The sequence below is a fragment of the Eubalaena glacialis genome, chromosome 2 (assembly GCF_028564815.1).
Source record: "Eubalaena glacialis isolate mEubGla1 chromosome 2, mEubGla1.1.hap2.+ XY, whole genome shotgun sequence".
Lineage (NCBI taxonomy): Eukaryota > Metazoa > Chordata > Mammalia > Artiodactyla > Balaenidae > Eubalaena > Eubalaena glacialis.
Window position 1 is genome coordinate 156,267,736 of NC_083717.1, and position 14,463 is coordinate 156,282,198.

Consider the following 14,463-nt stretch of genomic DNA (forward strand, 5'->3'; position numbering starts at 1 on the left):
CTCTGCACTCCCAACGCAGAGGGCCCGGGTTCGATCCCTGGTCGGGGAACTAGATCCCACATGCATGCCGCAACTAAGGAGTTTGCATGCCACAACAAAGATCCCGCGTGCCACAATTAAGATCCGGTGCAGCCCAAATAAATAAATAAGTAATAAAGAGGCATAAATATATTATTCTTAGGTGTGCATAGTCTTAGAAAATGCCACCCAATTATCTTTTGTATCAGTTAGGGATTGCTGTTCAATAAATCATCCTAAAATTTAGTTCCTTAAATCCTCAAATGTTAATTTTCCCTTATAACTCTACAGCTCAGCTGGGCAGTTCTGTGGAGTTGGGCTTGTCTTAGCTTATTGGTTAGGCTCGCTCATGCATCTGCAGTCAGCTAATGCATTGGCTGAGGGCTAGGATGGCTAGCTGGCTGACAATTGTCTGGTTATCAGGTAAGACAGTTGTGGTGAGGGAGCCACATATATTTCATCATTCAGCAGGCTACCCTGGCTTATTCAGCTGGTGATTTTAGGGTTCCAATGGTGGAAGTACACAAGATCTTCTGAGGCCTAGGCTCAGACTGACACAACATCAATTGCACCATATACATTTGGTCAGAGCAAGTCACAAGGCCACAAGAGTAGGAAGATAGACTCTACCTCTTAATGGGAAGACCTGTAAAATTGCAGGAGACGTGGATACAGGGAGGGCGTGAAAAACTGAGGGCATTTTTGCAATCAATTCAACATATTCTTAACAAAATATTACTTGAAGAAATGCTGATACACAAGAAATCAAGAATGGAGAAAGTGGTATAAAAACTGTCAGTGACCATTGAAATCCATTAAATACAAAAGTAAGAATAAATGAATGTCAGAAATATGGCTACGAAACTGGATAAGATAGAAAAATCATTCTTAAAGAGCAAGTATATACTTTTAAAGACTCAAGCTCTATATTATTCTTTAAAAATTGTTTTAGAAACATAATTTTCATGGATCACTGTGGATAGGTAACAGAAATAAGACTCATTCAAGACAATGGAGTATAAAAGCTAAAGGGAGACACGTGTCATGTGAAAAATGACATTTATTTGGGAAACACAAGCCAAGGATAGTGAGATTAAGGAAAAAAGTGAAGTGAAGCAAGGAAAGAGGCAAAATGAAGCAGTGGTTAATAGCTTCACAAAGAGTAAGAGGAGACTTGGCATGGAACAGCAGCATTTACTTGTATGCAGGTATTGCCTGAAAGGTCAGAAAAGAGGAGCTGCACTTTGGATAGTCCATGGAGGGGAGAAGGGAGAGAAAATTTATCTGCTCAGCTCCCTCCCATTCCCTGTTTCCCATTGGCCAAGGTTCATCTGTGCTCCACTATCCTGTAGGTAAATACTTGGGAATCTAAGTTACCATACCTGTGACATGTCATTTCATCTGAGTCCAGAAATAGAGAGACCGTATGGCATGGATAAGCTCAGGAAGGCAGGCAGCACCATTGGAAGAAATGAAACAAAGGAATCTGAAGAGTGCCTACAAGGTTTTCAGCCCATTCATGCAGTGAGGGTTAGTGTCACGTGGGCACTCAATACTGAGGTTTCAATTGATCTCATAGATAACCGTCTGATTCACTGCAATGGCAGAATCAGAGTGCTGTAGAGTGGTGATAATGATGGAGTGATAGGGCTTGACTACTTCTATGGGAACCTGAGGGACTAGGGAATAGAGAATTCCTACTATGACTTCTTATCATTATGGATATCATCACTAATATCAGAATGAGACCTGTTCATCAAACTGGAAAACCAAGAAGCTTGCAGACCTGTACTCTGGTAGGAGTTACTGAATCCTATCAAAAATGGCATCAGTGATTTTATTGCCAGGAGTATAGTGTCCACAGGCCTAGTTTCTGCTATGTCTTCCTTGCCAGTGATGAGAAGCTACAGGTGGAAGGGCTTCTGCGGCCCCTCTGTTTCCACCAATAACCATGAGGCTTTGCAGCTGCAATCTTGTGTTGTCAGGCAATATTTTCCTGACAGGACCACCTTTTCCTGGTTCTTAACATAATGCAGGTATAGATATTAAAGTATAAATCCCTAAGCATGTATCAAATCCAATTATTTCTCTGGGCCATATAGCTTCACTTCCTACTCAATAAAGTAGTTTCTTATTTCTGGCACTGGAAGATTTCCTCTTCTGCTTTTAAGCTAAGCTATGTAGAAAACGAAAAAAAAAAAAAATCTGGCAATTCTAATTGTTGAGAGTCAGATGTGTAGTAGTGGTGAGTTTTCCTTCATTTGCTTACTCTGTAATCTTCACCAGAAGTCCGCCAAGGCATTCTGTCCTATCATTTGAAATACAACTTTTACCTTGAATTAAATTCCCATGTATATGAGGGTCTGTTCTTGAAATCTCTATTCTGTTCCACTGATATGCTTCCCCTTTCTTGTGCCATCGCTCTGCCATTTTATGATAGCTTTGATGAAAATTTTGATATCCTGTAGGGTAAGTCACCACTTACGGTTGTTTTTCACATTTAAAAAAGTTCTAAGCATTCTTGCTCATAAAGTTGGGAATCAGCTGGCAAGTTCAGTGATCAATGTAGACTAATTGGAGCGAAGTTATATTTTTTACAACAGTAAATCTGTCCATACAGGGACACAGTTGGGGGAGGTCATCTAGAGCAGGAGTCCCGAGGTACCATTCCTTGGCCTGTTAGGAACCCGGCCACACAGCAGGAGGTGAGTCGTGGGCGACTGAGCAAAGCTTCATCTGCCGCTCCCCATCGCTCGAGTTACCGCCTGAACCATCCCCACCCCTCCCCCCGTCCGTGGAAAAATTGTCTTCCACGAAACCGGTCCCTGGTGCCAAAAAAGTTGGGGACCGCTGATCTAGAGGACGTGAGCGCCACTTGACCAGTGAGCTGCACTTGGGCAATCGTAGGCTCCTTACCCTCTCCCCTGTCCTTGGAAGGTACATTCTGCCCACCATTCCCACACTAGGAGCTGTTCCAAGGACACAGCCTTGAGACAGTAAAGTGTTGTGGAGACCATCTGGTCTGAATACAAGACTGAACCCAGTTAAGGCCTCTATATAACCTCAAGATTCTGGCAGGCGGGTGTGGAGATCTACTCATCTGTGGCCGCCCAGGACAAGCCTCACATGTAAATAATTTCCCCTGCTTCTTAAACCAGCCACCTACCAATCCAGAAGGGTCTCCCCTTGCCCTCCATGTATGGGGGCCAATTGTGAACTGACAGATACACTATGTCTTTCTGTTTATTCAAGTTTTCTTTTATATCCTCCAGTGGGTTTTTTTTTTTTTAACTGAAGTATAGTTGATTTACAATGTTGTGTTATCCAGTGGGGTTTTACAGTTCATTACCCAAGGCTTTGCACATCCATGTTAGCTTTATTCCTAATTAGTTCATGGGCTTTGTTGCTATAGAGAATTGGATCTTTTTTGAAAGTTAAATTTGCTCAGCTATCATTGTTGGGTTATAGGAAATCTGTTGATTTTTTTTGTTGTTGATCTTTTCTGGCCACTTTACTGACTCTAATAGTTTTCTACTTTATTTACCTCACTTACCTAGGTAAAAGACTATCTTAGAAGATGGTAGTTTCAGCACTTTTTTTCTGGTCATTTTAAGTTTTAATTATAGATTTTTTCTTGGAATTGCTATGTAGTGTTGACTCATAATAGTTCTAATGGGCTTCCTTGTCTTGTTCCTTGTAGAGACACTTTTAATATTACACAACTAAGTCTACAATTTCCTTTAGTTTTCTTGTTAAATTAAGTTAGTTTTCTTCAGTTTGCTTTTCATTAGGAAGTGTGTAAAATTTTATTGAAATTATTTTTGGTATCTGTTGACAAGATGCTTTGACTGGTTTCACCTTTCTATTTAATAGATTTCCTAATGCTGAACAATTCTTAACATTTGTAAGATAAATGCTAATCAGTTGTAAAGTCCTATTCTTTTAACTCTCTTTTGAATTTGATTTGTTGAGGTCTTGTTTAGGAATTTTGTTTCTCTGTTTATAGTGAAATGGTTCTTTTTTCTTCTGTTTTGGTATCAGGATTATGGTGACTTTGGAATATTACCCTGAAGAAGGTAAAAGCAAAGGAAACATACTCCACTTAGGCAGTACACATTATAAAATAAGGAAGACAACATAAAATCTGAAAGCATGGTACTTTATGGCTGAATTAACCAATATGAACTTGACATAATAAAAGCAAATGATTGTATTAGAGAAAAAAGTACAGATTATTTTAAAATAAAGAGGCCAATACATATAATATATATAAAGTTATGAATAAGTAAATTCAAGAGTTAGTTCTCAGAAAAACAAAACCAGAAAATAGAGACATCACTGCCAGTTGGATTAAGAAAAATAGACAAAATGTCAGAAGTAAAAAGAGTGCTATAACACCATAAATGGGCAACTTTAAAAATTATGAGGTATGTACAGCTTTCTAATTAAAATGGATAATTTTCTGGAAAATTGTAAATAACCAAAACTGAATAACATGGAATTGATAAGTTGAAGATATAAATATCTAAGAAAAAAAATTTTTTGATTATCAAACAAGTGACAAAAACAAAAAAGCTGTGGGTTTAGATGTTCTTACCAACTTGAATTATTCCAAGCTTTGAAGACACATATCAACTGTTATACAATGTAGAAAAAAATGAAAAGCTCTTCAATTCACTTTTTAAAAAAAAATTTATTGAAATATAGTTGATTTACAATGTTGTGTTAGTTTCAGGTGTACAGCAAAGCAATTCATATATATATATATAAAATTTTTAAGATTCTTTTCCATTATAGGTTATTACAAGATATTGAGTATAGTTCCCTGTGCTATAAAATTCACTTTTAAACCTAGGAAAACCCGGGCTTCCCTGGTGGCGCAGTGGTTGAGAATCTGCCTGCCAATGCAGGGCACACGGGTTCGAGCCCTGGTCTGGGAAGATCCCACATGCCGCGGAGCAACTGGGCCCGTGAGCCACAATTACTGAGCCTGCGCGTCTGGAGCCTGTGCTCCGCAACAAGAGGCCGCGATAGTGAGAGGGCCGCGATAGTGAGAGGCCCGCGCACCGCGATGAAGAGTGGCCCCCGCTTGCCACAACTAGAGAAAGCCCTCGCACAGAAACGAAGACCCAATACAGCCATAAATAAATAAAAATAAATAAATTAAAAAAAAAAAAAAAAAACCTAGGAAAACCCAAAAAAATCCAGTAAAATATAACAGAGAAGAAAAACAGAACAAACTCACTTTGTTTGTTCTAAACACAAAATTCAGCAGTAAATTAGGAGAATAATTTACCAAGACCAAATTAGTTTTATTTTGGGGATATATGGATGATTTGATTAAAAAACTAGTCACAAAGCATATTATATTAATAAAGGAAGACAATGGAATATTTCAAGTTTCTGATAAAAATGAATCTCTGAATAAATTAGAAGTGTAAGAACTTTTTAAAAGATGATAATGAAACACACCAGACCTAACAAATGAAGAGGAAATAGGTAGTCTACCTGAAAAAGAATTCAGAATAATGATAGTAAGGATGATACAAAGTCTTGGAAATAGAATAGACAAAATGCAAGAAACATTTAACAAGGACGTAGAAGAACTAAAGAGGAACCAAGAAACGATGACAAGCACAATAAATGAAATTAAAAATACTCTAGATGGGATCAATAGCAGAATAACTGAGGCAGAAGAACGGATAAGTGACCTGGAAGATAAAATGGTGGAAATAACTACTGCAGACCAGAATAAAGAAAAAAGAATGAAAAGAACTGAGAACAGTCTCAGAGACCTCTGGGACAACATTAAACACACCAACATTCGAATTATAGGGGTCCCAGAAGAAGAAGAGAAAAAGAAAGGGACTGAGAAAATATTTGAAGAGATTATAGTTGAAAACTTCCCTAATATGGGAAAGGAAATAGTTAATCAAGTCCTGGAAGCACAGAGAGTCCCATACAGGATAAATCCAAGGAGAAACACACCAAGACACATATTAATCAAACTATCAAAAATTAAATATAAAGAAAACATATTAAAAGCAGCAAGGGAAAAACAACAGATAACACACAAGGGCATCCCCATAAGGTTAACAGCTGATCTTTCAGCAGAAATGCTGCAAGCCAGAAGGGAGTGGCAGGATATACTTAAAGTGATGAAGGAGAAAAACCTACAACCAAGATTACTCTACCCAGCAAGGATCTCATTCAGATTTGATGGAGAAATTAAAACCTTTACAGACAAGCAAAAGCTGAGAGAGTTCAGCACCACCAAACCAGCTTTACAACAAATGCTAAAGGAACTTCTCTAGGCAAGAAACACAAGAGAAGGAAAACACCTACAATAACAAACCCAAAACATTTAAGAAAATGGGAATAGGAACATACATATCGATAATTACCTTAAATGTAAATGGATTAAATGCTCCCACCAAAAGACACAGACTGGCTGAATGGATACAAAAACAAGACCCATATATATGCTGTCTACAAGAGACCCACTTCAGACCTAGGGACACATACAGACTGAAAGTGAGGGGATGGAAAAAGATATTCCATGCAAATGGAAATCAAAAGAAAGCTGGAGTAGCAATTCTCATATCAGACAAAATAGACTTTAAAATAAAGACAATTACAAGAGACAAAGACGGACACTATACAATGATCAAGGGATCGATCCAAGAGGAAGGTATAACAATTGTAAATATTTATGCACCCAACATAGGAGCACCTCAATACATAAGGCAAATACTAACAGCCATAAAAGGGGAAATCGACAGTAACACAATCATAGTAGGGGACTTTAATACCCCACTTTCACCAATGGACAGATCATCCAAAATGAAAATAAATAAGGAAACACAAGCTTTAAATGATACATTAAACAAGATGGACTTAATTGATATTTATAGGACATTCCACCCAAAAACAACAGAATACACATTTTTCTCAAGTGCTCATGGAACATTCTCCAGGATAGATCATATCTTGGGTCACAAATCAAGCCTTGGTAAATTTTAAAAAATTGAAATCGTATCAAGTATCTTTTCCGACCACAACGCTATGAGACTAGATATCAATTACAGGAAAAGATCTGTAAAAAATACAAACACATGGAGGCTACACAATACACTACTTAATAACGAAGTGATCACTGAAGAAATCAAAGGGGAAATCAAAAAATACCTAGAAACAAATGACAATGGAGACACGACGATCCAAAACCTATGGGATGCAGCAAAAGCAGTTCTAAGAGGGAAGTTTATAGCAATACAAGCCTACATCAAGAAACAGGAAACATCTCGAATAAACAACCTAACCTTGCACCTAAAGCAATTAGAGAAAGAAGAACAAAAAAACCCCAAAGCTAGCAGAAGGAAAGAAATCATAAGGATCAGATCAGAAATAAATGAAAAAGAAATGAAGGAAACAATAGCAAAAATCAATGAAACTAAAAGCTGGTTCTTTGAGAAGATAAACAAAATTGATAAACCATTAGCCAGACTCATCAAGAGAAAAAAGGAGAAGACTCAAATTAATAGAATTAGAAATGAAAAAGGAGAAGTAACCACTGACACTGCAGAAATACAAACGATCATAAGAGATTACTACAAGCAACTCTATGCTAATAAAATGGACAACCTGGAAGAAATGGACAGATTCTTAGAAATGCACAACCTGCCGAGACTGAACCAGGAAGAAATAGAAAATATGAACAGACCAATCACAAGCACTGAAATTGAAACTGTGATTAAAAATCTTCCAACACACAAAAGCCCAGGACCAGATGGCTTCACAGGCGAATTCTATCAAACATTTAGAGAAGAGCTAACACCTATCCTTCTCAAACTCTTCCAAAATATTGCAGAGGGAGGAACACTCCCCAACTCATTCTACGAGGCCACCATCACCCTGATACCAAAACCAGGCAAAGATGTCACAAAGAAAGAAAACTACAGGCCAATATCACTGATGAACATAGATGCAAAAATCCTCAACAAAATACTAGCAAACAGAATCCAACAGCACATTAAAAGGATCATACACCATGATCAAGTGGGGTTTATTCCAGGAATGCAAGGATTCTTCAATATACGCAAATCAATCAACGTGATACATCATATTAACAAATTGAAGGAGAAAAACCATATGATCATCTCAATAGATGCAGAGAAAGCTTTCGACAAAATCCAACACCCATTTATGATAAAAGTCCTGCAGAAAGTAGGCATAGAGGGAACTTTCCTCAACATAATAAAGGCCGTATATGACAAACCCACAGCCAACATTGTCCTCAATGGTGAAAAACTGAAACCATTTCCACTAAGATCAGGAACAAGACAAGGTTGCCCACTCTCACCACTATTATTCAACATAGTTTTGGAAGTGTTAGCCACAGCAATCAGAGACGAAAAAGAAATAAAAGGAATCCAAATCGGAAAAGAAGAAGTAAAGCTGTCACTGTTTGCAGATGACATGATACTATACATAGAGAATCCAAAAGATGCTACCAGAAAACTACTAGAGCTAATCAATGAATTTGGTAAAGTAGCAGGATACAAAATTAATGCACAGAAATCTCTTGCATTCCTGTATACTAATGATGAAAAATCTGAAAGTGAAATTAAGAAAACACTCCCGTTTACCATTGCAACAAAAAGAATAAAATACCTAGGAATAAACCTTCCTAAGGAGACAAAAGACCTGTATGCAGAAAATTATAGGACACTGATGAAAGAAATTAAAGATGATACAAATAGATGGAGAGATATACCATGTTCTTGGATTGGAAGAATAAACATTGTGAAAATGTCTCTGCTACCCAAAGCAATCTACAGATTCAATGCAATCCCTATCAAACTACCAATGGCATTTTTCACAGAACTAGAACAAAAAATTTCACAATTTGTATGGAAACACAAAAGACCCCGAATAGCCAAAGCAATCTTGAGAACGAAAAATGGAGCTGGAGGAATCAGGCTCCCTGACTTCAGACTATATTACAAAGCTACAGTAATCAAGACAGTTTGGTACTGGCACAAAAACAGAAATATAGATCAATGGAACAGGATAGAAAGCCCAGAGATAAGCCCACGCACATATGGTCACCTTATCTTTGATAAAGGAGGCAAGCATATACAGTGGAGAAAAGACAGCCTCTTCAATAAGTGGTGCTGGGAAAATTGGACAGGTACATGTAAAAGTATGAAATTAGAACACTCCCTAACACCATACACAAAAATAAACTCAAAATGGATTAAAGACCTAAGTGTAAGGCCAGACACTATCAAACTCTTAGAGGAAAACATAGGCAGAACACTGTATGACATAAGTCACAGCAAGATCCTTTTTGACCCAGGTCCTAGAGAAATGGAAATAAAAACACAAATAAACAAATGGGACCTAATGAAACTTAAAAGCTTTTGCACAGCAAAGGAAACCATAAACAAGACCAAAAGACAACCCTCAGAATGGGAGAAAATATTTGCAAATGAAGCAACGGACAAAGGATTAATCTCCAAGATTTACAAGCAGCTCATGCAGCTCAATAACAAAAAAACAAACAACCCAATCCAAAAATGGGCAGAAGACCTAAATAGACATTTCTCCAAAGAAGAGATACAGATTGCCAACAGACACATGAAAGAATGCTCAACATCATTAATCATTAGAGAAATGCAAATCAAAACTACAATGAGGTATCATCTCACACCGGTCAGAATGGCCATCACCAAAAAATCTAGAAACAATAAATGCTGGAGAGGGTGTGGAGAAAAGGGAACACTCTTGCACTGTTGGTGGGAATGTAAATTGATACAGCCACTATGGAGAACAGTATGGAGGTTCCTTAAAAAACTAAAAATAGAACTACCATATGACCCAGCAATCCCACTACTGGGCATATACCCTGAGAAAACCATAATTCAGAAAGAGTCATGTACCAAAATATTCATTGCAGCTCTGTTTACAATAGCCAGGACATGGAAGCAACCTAGGTGTCCATCATCGGATGAATGGATAAAGAAGATGTGGCACATATATACAATGGAATATTACTCAGCCATAAAAAGAAATGAAATGGAGGTGTTTGTAATGAGGTGGATGGAGTTAGAGTCTGTCATACAGAGTGAAGTAAGTCAGAAAGAGAAAAACAAATACAGTATGCTAACACATATATATGGAATCTAAGGGGAAAAAAAAAAAGAGGTCATGAAGAACCTAGTGGCAAGATGGGAATAAAGACACAGACCTACTAGAGAATGGACTTGAGGATATGGGGAGGGGGAGGGGTGAGATGTGACAGGGTGAGAGAGTGTCATGGACATATATACACTACCAAATGTAAAATAGATAACTAGTGGGAAGCAGCCGCATAGCACAGGGAGATCAGCTCGGTGCTTTGTGACCACCTAGAGGGGTGGGATAGGGAGGGTGGGAGGGAGGGAGATGCAAGAGGGAAGAGATATGGCAACATATGTATATGTGTAACTGATTCACTTTGTTGTAAAGCAGAAGCTAGCACACCATTGTAAAGCAATTATACTTCAATAAAGATGTTTAAAAAAAAAAAAAAAAAGATGATAATGAATATCATTCTATCAAAAATCTATGTCTTGTACTTAATGAAATCCCAGAAGCACTTGCATTAGAATCAGAAGTGAGCTAAGAATGTCTACTATTGGCCACTTCTATTTAATGTTGCCCTAATATTCTAGGTATGGGTACAGGAAAAAACAGACATTATTATTTTTAGATGGTATTTTTTTCTACAGACACAAGATAAAAAGCCATTATCAGTAAAGAAAACATTTAAGTAAGTGACTTAAAAAACAGCTTTCCGATTAACTAGTAACTATCAGCTAGAAAAAAAAACCAATGTAATAAAACTACTATTCAGAATAGCAATAAAAGCACAAATATCTAAGATAATAATAATTAGTTATTGAGTGTATCCTATGTAATGGAGTTACCATAATATTAAAAGGATATGTGAGAGAGCTGAACCGTGTTTTTGAATGGGAGTTCCTGAAAGCTATAAACATATCAATTTTTCCCAAATTAAATTATGTTTAATAAAATTTAATAAAAAATGACTTTTTTGTTTTATATTTTCAAAAACAAACTTTTATTCAGACTCATAGGAAAAAATTTTTTTCATTCACATTTGCCAGATTATTGGAGACTCTGAGTACACTGAACTTAATAACAATTACTACTGCCTATCTTGTAAGCCCATCATACTGGAGACACCATAGAACCTCTTCTTTTTGCTGTTTATTTCCACAGAGAAGATTAGCTTATACTCTTAAGAGCAGAGTATCTTAAGCATGAATAGAGACAAAATAGCCCCCATATCCAATCAATAGCTTGGACTTCAGAAAACCAGCTTAATTTAATTATAGTTAATTCTTTTAAAATTGAGGCATACTTGACACCTTATATTATATTAACCTTATATTATTATTATAACATTATATTCGTTTCAGGTGTACAATGTAATGATTCAATTTTTGTATATATATGTGAAATGATCACCACATTTCTAACTAGACTAAACTAGTTAACACCCATCATCACACATAGTTACAAAAATTTTTTTCAATTTTAATAAAATCCAGTTTATTAACTTTTGAATTTATGAATCAGCTTTTAGTGTCTTATATAGGAAGCATCTGCCCAATCCCAAAATTCTCATTCTATTTTTTCATCTAGGAGATTTATTGTTTTTAGTATTATATTTATATCTATGATTCATTTTAAGTTAATTTTTATATAGTGTGAGGTATGGATCAAAGTTCTTTTTCTTTTCTGTGTATAAATACCAATGTTTCCAGCACCATTGGTTGCAAAGACTATCCTTTTCACTGAATAAACTTTTTACCGTTGTCAAAATTCAATTGCTTATATAGGTATGGATCTAACTCTGGACTCTCTCCTATTCCAATTATATATTTATCTACATTTACAAAAGTGACACAATGTTATATAGCTTTATAAAAAGTCTTGAAATTTGGTAATATTTGTCATTTAACTTTTTTTTTTTCTTTCCTGAAGTTGTTTGGTAATTCTAGGCCCTTTGCATTCTCATATATCAACTGCTATGAAAGAGCCTGCCAAAATTTTGATTGGGATTTTGTTGAGTCCATTGATCAATTTAGGCCTAATTGATAATATCTTAATGATATTGAATATATTAATCCATATACACACAATGTGCATTTCTCCACTCATCTTGTGATGAGAACTTTTAAGATCTACTCTTTTAGCAACTTTCAAATATGCAATATAGTATTATTAATTATTGTCACCATGCTGTACATTATTTCCCATGACTTAGCCATTTTATAACTGGAAATTTGTATGTTTTGATCCCCTTCACTCATTTCATCCACCTTCCACACCCTACCTCTGGCAACTATCAATCAGTTCTCTGTATCAATGAGCTCTTTGTTTTTTTTTTTTTCCTTTTTTAGATTCCACATATAAGTGAGATCATATGGTATTTGTCTTTGTCTGACTTATTTCACTTAGCATAATGCTTTTAAGGTCCATTCATGTTGTCACAAATGGAAAGATTTCCATTTGCTGACTAATATTCCATATATATATATATATATATATACCACATTTTAAAATCCATTCATCCATTGATGGACACTTAGGTTGCTACTATGTCTTGGCTATTATACATAATGCTGCAATGAACATGGAGGTGCATATGTCTTTTTGTATCAGTGTTTTCATTTTCTTCTGTGACTTCTATTTGCAGCTTTCTTACATCTTAAAAATCTCTTTGTAGAAGTTCTCACTGTGTTCATTCATTCTTCTCCCGAGCTTGGGGAATAGCTTTATGACCATTACTTTGAACTCTTCTTCAGGTAGATTACTTATCTCTGTTTCATTAAAGTTTTTTTTTCTGAGGTTTTATCTTGTTCCTTCACTTGGAACATATTCCTCTGTTTCTTCATTTTGCTTGACTCTCTGTGTTGGTTTCTATAAGTTAGATAAAAGAGCTACCTCTCCCAGTTTTGAAAGAGTGGTCTTGTGTAGGAGATGAACTTTATTGTTCAACCCTGCCCTATCTCTTTGTTGTCTCTCAAACCTTTGTGATTGTCCAAGCAGCCTATTTTATTTTTAAAAGCTCCTAGTAGCTGAGGGTGTGCCAAGACATGTCATTGTCCCAAAGAGGAGAATCTTATTTAGCATCTAGATTCAGGCTGATTGGAATCCAGACCTTCAGGCAGCAACTTTTAAAGTACGCAAAAATATATAGTCAAATATATGCAATCCTATAGGATCACAAGCATAAGCCCTACTAGCCACCAATGTCAAGTGATCCAGAGGCATCCCCTGGGTGGCAGTCAAAAATTTAGAGCTCCAGATGGGTGTATAAACTCCAGTCTGGGAGGTACTGGTGCTCTGAAGGGCAGCAGATGGAGAGTGCAAAGATAGTGCCCATTCTCTGTGATCTGTGGAAACGATTATAGTCAGCCCTTAGATGTGTATTTAATTAGAAGCCTGCCTCTCAGGCTGCAGCTCTAATAGGCCTCTCTCAAAAGAAGACTGAGTTCCTGGGTCTGCTGCCTCTTGCTGGCCCTGTGGGTGGTAACTGACTGAGAACTCTTTCTTTATTGGTTATAATCGTGTGGGACCCGCGAGCGTAAGCCCCACTGGCCAACAGAGCCAGGAGACGTAGAGGCACCCCCTGGCAGCAGCAAAAATTGGGGCACCAGATGTAAAAACTGAGGCACCAGATGTGTGTAGAAGCTCCCCTCTAGGAGATGCTGGCACCCTGGAGTGTGGCAGGGGGAAAGCACAAAGATGGTGCCCACCAGCTGGAGGGGGCAGAGACAGAGGAAGAGTGTAGAGATGGTGCCCACTGGGAAAGAAAAAAGAAAATGAAAAAAGAAAGAAAAAGAAAAAAAAAGAAAGATGATGCCCACTGGCTGGAGTGCGGTAAAGGAAGAGTACAAAGATGGTGCCCTCCAGTCTCCGTCCCCATAGAGCACCCCAGCACGCCCCCAGGTATGCATCAAATGAGATGCCTGCCCCTTGGGCTGAGGCTCCAAGACAAGAAAATGAGCCTCTCTTACAAAAGTCTGGGCACCCTTCCATTGGTTGCTTCCATGCTGGGCCCTAGGGCAGGTGTGTCTGAGCAAGTAAGCCTTTCAATAGCCATTTCTCAGATTGCTACAGCCTTGTGGGTGTCGTAGATGCGAGCACCATTGGTTTTCAAAGCTAGATGTTTTGGGGGTACAGGTCTTAAAAGTTGGAGTGACTGATGTGGGGTTCAAACCCTTGAATCCTCAGAGGGAGGCTCTGGGTTTTGAGGACCCTCTCAACTGTGGGTCTCTGCACCAGGGGTGAAGTTTCTGGTGAGACTGTGTTCTAGACTCTCCTATCTGTTTGATGTGGGCCTTCTATCATTCACCTGAGGTGATG